The sequence below is a fragment of the Marmota marmota genome, unplaced genomic scaffold, assembly GCF_001458135.2.
Source record: "Marmota marmota marmota unplaced genomic scaffold, marMar, whole genome shotgun sequence".
Taxonomy (NCBI): Eukaryota; Metazoa; Chordata; class Mammalia; order Rodentia; family Sciuridae; genus Marmota; species Marmota marmota.
The window spans coordinates 45411216-45417970 of NW_026000229.1; positions in this window are offsets into that span (position 1 = coordinate 45411216).

Sequence of the window (6755 nt, forward strand, 5' to 3'; positions counted from 1 at the left end):
GTGATAAATAGCCTTACTTATGAAGGAGTTTGGAATGGATGCCTCCTCCTCCTCCTCCTCCTCCTCCCTCCTCCTCCTCCTCCTCCTCCTCCTCCTCCTCCTCCTCCTCCTCCTTCTTCTTCTTCTTCATGGAATACTTTGAGTGGTCTTGGCTATCTTGGTTGGTAGGCTTTTGCTGGCATCTTCTGTTTCATTATTTTTTAACTGATATATTTAAATTGTGTATGTCCTTCTGATTCAGTTTGGGTAGGTCATATTTCTGTAGATATTTGCTGATGTCTTCAAGATTTTCTGTTTTATTGGAATATAAATTTCTACAATAATTTTATTTTATTTTGTATTTCAGTAGTGTTCATTTGATATTTATTTTTTATCATAAATTTCAGTAATTTGAGTTTTCTTTCTCTTTCTCTTTGTTAGCATGGCTAAGGCTTTATTAATGTTATTTATTTTTTTCAGAGAAACAACCTTTTGTTTTGCCACTGTTTTGTTTCTTTTATTTCAATTTCATTGATTTCAGCTGTGATTTTAATTATTTCCTGTCTTCTACTGCTTTTGGTTTTGATTTGTTCATCTTTTTCTAAGGCTTTGAGATGTAATATTAGGTCATTTATTCATTTACTTTCTATTTTCCTAATGAAGTGAGATCAATACAGTGAACTCTACTCTTAGTATTGCCTTTATGGTGTCCCAGAGATTTTGGTATATTGTATTTGTATTCTCATTTACCTCTCAGTATTTATTTCATCCTTGATTTCTTCTGCTATACATGCAACTGTTGTATATATGAATGGTGCGGTGGTTTTCCACATGTGTATTTGTAAATGAATAGCTGTAAACTTAAAACTTTTCATGTGATTACATGTGAATTATACCATTACTAAAATAAAAGTATTACATCATCACAAAAATATATACACACCTTAAGGGATTGCTTTATTGCATCACAAAGACCTTACTACTTCAAGGTTCATGGAACCAATGTCCTTGCCCAGATGCTGCCTCTCAGAGCCCTGTCAATTCATAGCCATGGGACATGCACAGGCACATAGCCTTGATTATGCTTTTTCACATCTGTGAATGAGTCCAAGGGTCTAGTGTTTGAAGAAGGCAGTACCAGGAATGGTCTGAAACATGCCAGCCTGGGTGAAAGGCTTGGGTCTTTAGTTCTCTCACTGAGTTGACTTTGGACCCTAGGCTTCAAGTTATAATAATGGATGGTAGAGCATCCATTATTTTCATCCATCCACTATTTACATGTTCATGTAAAGATTTGAGAAAAGAAACGAAAGGATTAAAGAAACAATATAGAGAAGAATATGAGAGTGAGGAGGTTGCTAGGACAGAAAAAAATGCAAATGGGAGGTAATAATCACACATTTCACATGAAATTAACTGGAAATAAAGATTGCCAATGAGAAAAACAGGGAAGAAATCTCTACTGATGAACATGTGTTCAGTAGTCCCCCTTTCCAGGAAGGATGCATTCCACAATCCACAGCAAGTGACTGAAACCAACAAACCCTCACATGAATGCTTTTTCCTATACACACTCACCTACCAAAAGTTTAATTTACACAATGAGAGTAGTAACAATAACTAATGAAAAGAACAATTGTCACAATGCACTGTAGAATTGAGTTTGGACTCTCTGCTCTCCCCTGTAAGTATCCACTGTGCTATACTCACCTTTCTTTTAGGCCACAGTTTATAGTGGTTAACTGAATCATGGGAAGTGAAATTGTAGATAAGTGAGGACAACAGCTTTCTGGGTCTTAGGAGAATTGTACTTTTAATGTTTTTGGGAATTTCTGTACTGGTTTTCATAGCTGTTGTACCATTTCTTGGGGCAACCAACAATGTACAATTTCTCCATATCCTGGACAGAATAGCATACTTTTTTTTTTTTTAAAGAGAGAGTGAGAGAGAGAGAGAGGGAGAGAGAGAGAATTTTTTTTTAGTATTTATTCTTTAGATTTCGGCGGACACAACATCTTTGTTTGTATGTGGTGCTGAGGATCGAACCTCGGCCGCACGCATGCCAGGCAAGCTTGCTACCGCTTGAGACACATCCCCAGCCCCAGAATAGTATACTTTTTATTTAAACTTTCTTTTCTTACACTGTAACTTGGTCTAACTGGCACCCAGCATTGGAAAGGGTGCATTATCACATGGTGTCTTTAAATCAAGAGAGGCTGGAAGTATTTCCAAGAAGCATGAAAGCAAAAGTCTCTTCACACACCTGGCTTGATTTAAATGCAGTGCTGGAAGATCACTAGCTGGAGTCTACTCTTCACATTGTGTATACACCATGGTGAGGTGCACACACTGTCACCAACATGGGTCACTTCAGAAAGAAAACTGGAGTTGGCTTGAGATTTAAGGTAGAATGTAGGGTAAGCCTTGTCATCCAGAGAGGTTCTGGTGTCAGAGGTGAAACCTGTAAAGTAAATCAGGAAACTATCTGCAAAGTTCCACTGCATCCCATCCACTAATTTTAGAATGACTTTAGGGTTTTGTTGAGTGTTTTATATAGTTGAATCTGCTTTTTAGATGATGTGCCACCTAAAACTATGGCAGGTTTTCTTCTTCCTACGGATCCCTGAGGCTTTGGGACTGTTCTGCACTCTTATAAACCCCCAGAAACCCATGATTGGGAAGGTGGATTTTTCAAGAGATTTAATTTACCCTAATATTTTCTAATTATTTTTGGATTGTGTCTTTTCTATCTTTTGCTCAAAGTGCAAAACACTGCAACAATACTTAGACATTATAATTAGTAGGATAAAGAATAGTCAAGCTGAGGACAAGTGATGAAATTATTTTAACATAAACAATTCTCATCCCAGTTATTGGCAATTTAAATTTATTTGTATTTCATTAAGTATGATAGAACCGTATGTCTTATTTTACTAATATTATTAATTCTTAGTTTTCTAAAAATCAAGATTCCTATCTGAAGTCCTAGCATGGAGTTTATATTGGAGGCTTTGGCATTAGACAGACTTCAATTTGTATTATTCCTTCGCTCCTTTCTAAGTGTATGATAGGAAAAAGCAAGTTTTCACACCTGCAAAATGGCAATAAATGTTATTATTAAAATATTTTTCTTTAAATGTGCCTAATAGAGAGCTGGCATATAATATCTGCAAATTGTTAATTTTGAATTTTCCAATTTCTTGCCTAAAAATAGTAAGGGAAAAACATTAAAATTTAGACCAAAGAAGTCAAAGAGAAAGAGAGAAAAGAATAAAAGAATAAGAATGTGAGGGAGAAAAGGAGACATGGAAGGAAGAAAAAAACAGGAGGAGAAGGCAGGGAGAGAAGTAAAAAGGAAAGAAATTTGAAAAATGCACTTAGGGCTCTCTGACTTATAACTATAAATATTTCAATGAGGACAAGTGAAATTATAAATGTGAATCATTCAAAAACAAATGACCTTGCAATTTTATTATATATCACAAAACTATTATTTAAACTAGTCTCTAAATGATATCTTTCTTACCACTAAGAGCCCAGAACCAGTCAATGTATGACAATGGGTGGGATTACTCAGGCCAAGGAATATGTGTTTTTGAAGAAATATACTCTCATGTGGAAATTAAAGGTGTGAGGAAATATACTATGTAATGATATAAATGTGCATTCCATGTATGGGGTCACTTTTGGTATTTAAACCCCCTTTCTCAAATGATTTGATGAACAAATTTTTTTCCATACTTTTCAGTAGACTTTGGACCAAATAATTCTTTACCTACATATCCATTTAGTAATATGTTTATGTCCAAAAAGTGTATATTTATATTTGAAATATGTATAAAAATTGTTGCTCTGGATTCACTTAAATATAAAGTCTAAAATATATTTTAGATCTGGGCATTAAAAACAAGTCTTTCTTGCAGAAGGGACAGAATAATTCAAGGATTGGAAAAACTGTTTATGGGGAAGATTTTTTATGGACATTTTATCAGAATATTCATTTTTGATAACTATATGTATTTTGCTTCTGATGGGTAACATTTTTGACCTTCCTTCCTCTAATTTTTTTCTTTATTTATGTTTCACTTCAAATGTCTGTAGTTTTTTATTTGTAAATTATGCCACTGTTTAAAAAGAGAGTGGAAAGGGTTACATTAAAGATTTATTAATTTGCATTTCTCTAATTGCCAGAGATGATGAACTTTTTTTTAAATATATTTGTGGATTGATTGTATATCTTCTTCTGTGAAGTATCTGTTCAGGTCCTTGACCCAGTTATTGATTAGGTTATTTGTTTTGTATGTTTAGCTTTTTGAGTTCTTTATATTTCTTAAAGATAAGTGCTCTATCTGATGTGTTAGGGGTAAAAATTTGCTCTCAAAATGTGGGCTCTATATTCACCTCACAGATTATTTCTTTTGTTGAGAAGAAACTTTTTAGTTTCAAGGATTAAAAGAATCATCCCATTTATTGATTATTGGTTTTAATTCTTGCACTATAACAAATATATGAAAAAATGTTCATCATCTCTAAAAATTAGAGAAATGCAAATCAAAACTACTCTAAGATATAATCTCACTCCAGTCAGAATGGCAGGTATTATGAAGATAAACAACAATAAGTGTTGGTGAGGATATAGGGAAAAGGTACACTCATAAATTGCTGGTGGGACTGCAAATTGGTGCAGCCAATATGGAAAGCAGTATGGAGAATCCTTGGAAAACTGGGAATGAAACTACCATTTGATCCAGCTATTTCTCTCCTCAGCCTATACCCAAAGGACTTAAAATCAGCATACATCAATGTTTATAGCAGCACAATTCACAATAGCTAAACTGTGGAACCAACCTAGATGCCCTTCAGTAGATGAATGAAAAAAATGTGGCATATATGCACAATGGAAAATTACTCTGAAATAAAAGAGAATAAAATCATGGCATTTGCAGGTAACTGGATGAAGTTGGAAGATGATGCTAAGTGAATTTAGCCAATCTCAAAAAAAAAAAAATCCCCTCAAAATACAAATGCTGGATGTTTTCTCTGATATAAGGTGATTGATTTATTGTGGGGTCTGGAGGGGGAGCATGGGAGGAATAGATTCAATATAGGGCAGAGTGGTGGGAGGGAAAGGAGGGGGCAGAGTGTTAGCAAAGATGGTGGAGTATGATGGACATCATTATCCAAATACATGTATGAAAACATGAATTGTTATGAACATACTTTATATAAAACCAGTGATATAGAAAATTGTGCTCTAAATGTGTAATAAGAATAGTAATGCATTCTGCTGTCATTTATTTAAAAAATCAAAAATACCAATAAAAAGATTTATTAAAACTTCATTATAAATAGTAGAAAGGTCTTACAAATAATTATTATGTACATGAAAAACATGAGCAAAATATAAATTTTGTTCTAGGATACTTTGTAATCATACTTAGAAATGACCCATAGAAATGCATTGAGCAAATTTACAATTAATTCTCAGTTTCTCAGAATCCAGCATACAGATATTTTCATCAACCTACTGAAGGATGTGCACCACCCCACTTCCTTTGATGTATACATGGAATTAGGTTTCCAATGAGGCACATTGCAGCAGCATTTTTTCTGAGAGTCTAGAAAACATTTTTTCCTTTGTCCAATAAATAAAATCTTCAGGTGTAAGAGGAACAAGAGAGCAAAAATGAATGATTATCTCAACTGTCTCACAATTTCCAAAGATTTCTGCTCTTCCCTTCCTCCTTTATCACAAATACCTAATTGAATCTACTTTCTTTTTTTTCCAAGGTTTTTAAATATATATTTAGAAAATAAATATCTACCAAACAAACTATATATATGTATACATATATGTATAGTTTTTTTTTTTCCGGTAAAAAATGTACATTACTTGCATATCCAACTTCCACCTGGGCCCATGTATACCCTTTTCCTAAATCTGTTTCTTGGAAGGACTAATTTTTCTTTTGGCATTGATGAATTTCAAGTATAAAGATGATACCTGGCTCCACTTCCAGGTCTGGCAAGCTGTTTAAGTTAAAAACAGAAACTACTGGCAAAAAAGTCTTCTTCCCCAGATCATTCTAAGAGACCAAGTGATCTCTATAGGGCCCATGCCTTTCTCAATTTCCTGACTCCTCACCAGAAAGAGGCAAGTAGATTCTCTCCTAGTTGTTCCTTTCTTCTCTTTCTTCCATGGCTACAGCCTTTAAAGTGGAATTAGACAGTTGTACAGCCTTGTGGAAAATTACTCAGTTCAAAGAATGTGGCACAGAGGAACATCTACTCCTTCCTTCCATCTCTTTTGCCTTCATTGTAAGCTGTTCTTTTTATGGCAATTATAGTTGCTCATATCTTGCATGTCTTAGAATTTAAATGATCAGTTCTTAAACCAATTCTCATAGACTCCAGGAAGAGAATAGATGAAGGCATTTCATGGAGACTGCAGTCCAAGAGTATCCTTTCATTTTAGAGAACCATAGGAGAGAGACAGCATCCTCAGTCACATACTGTGTCTGATCCCTATTCTGGAGATCTTGAGGCAACAATTTCCTTGTTATTTCTGGCAGTTTAATTTACCTTTTGCAAATGCAGTATTGTTGGCATACCAAGCAGATAATTACTTGGAGCAACTGGTCAGGCTGCTGGAGGCCAAGTTCAGCAAGTCCTCTGATTTTCTTTTTTTCTTTTTTTTTTAATTTTTTATTGTTGGCTGTTCAAAACATTACATAATTCTTGATATATCATATTTCACACTTTGATTCAAGTGGGTT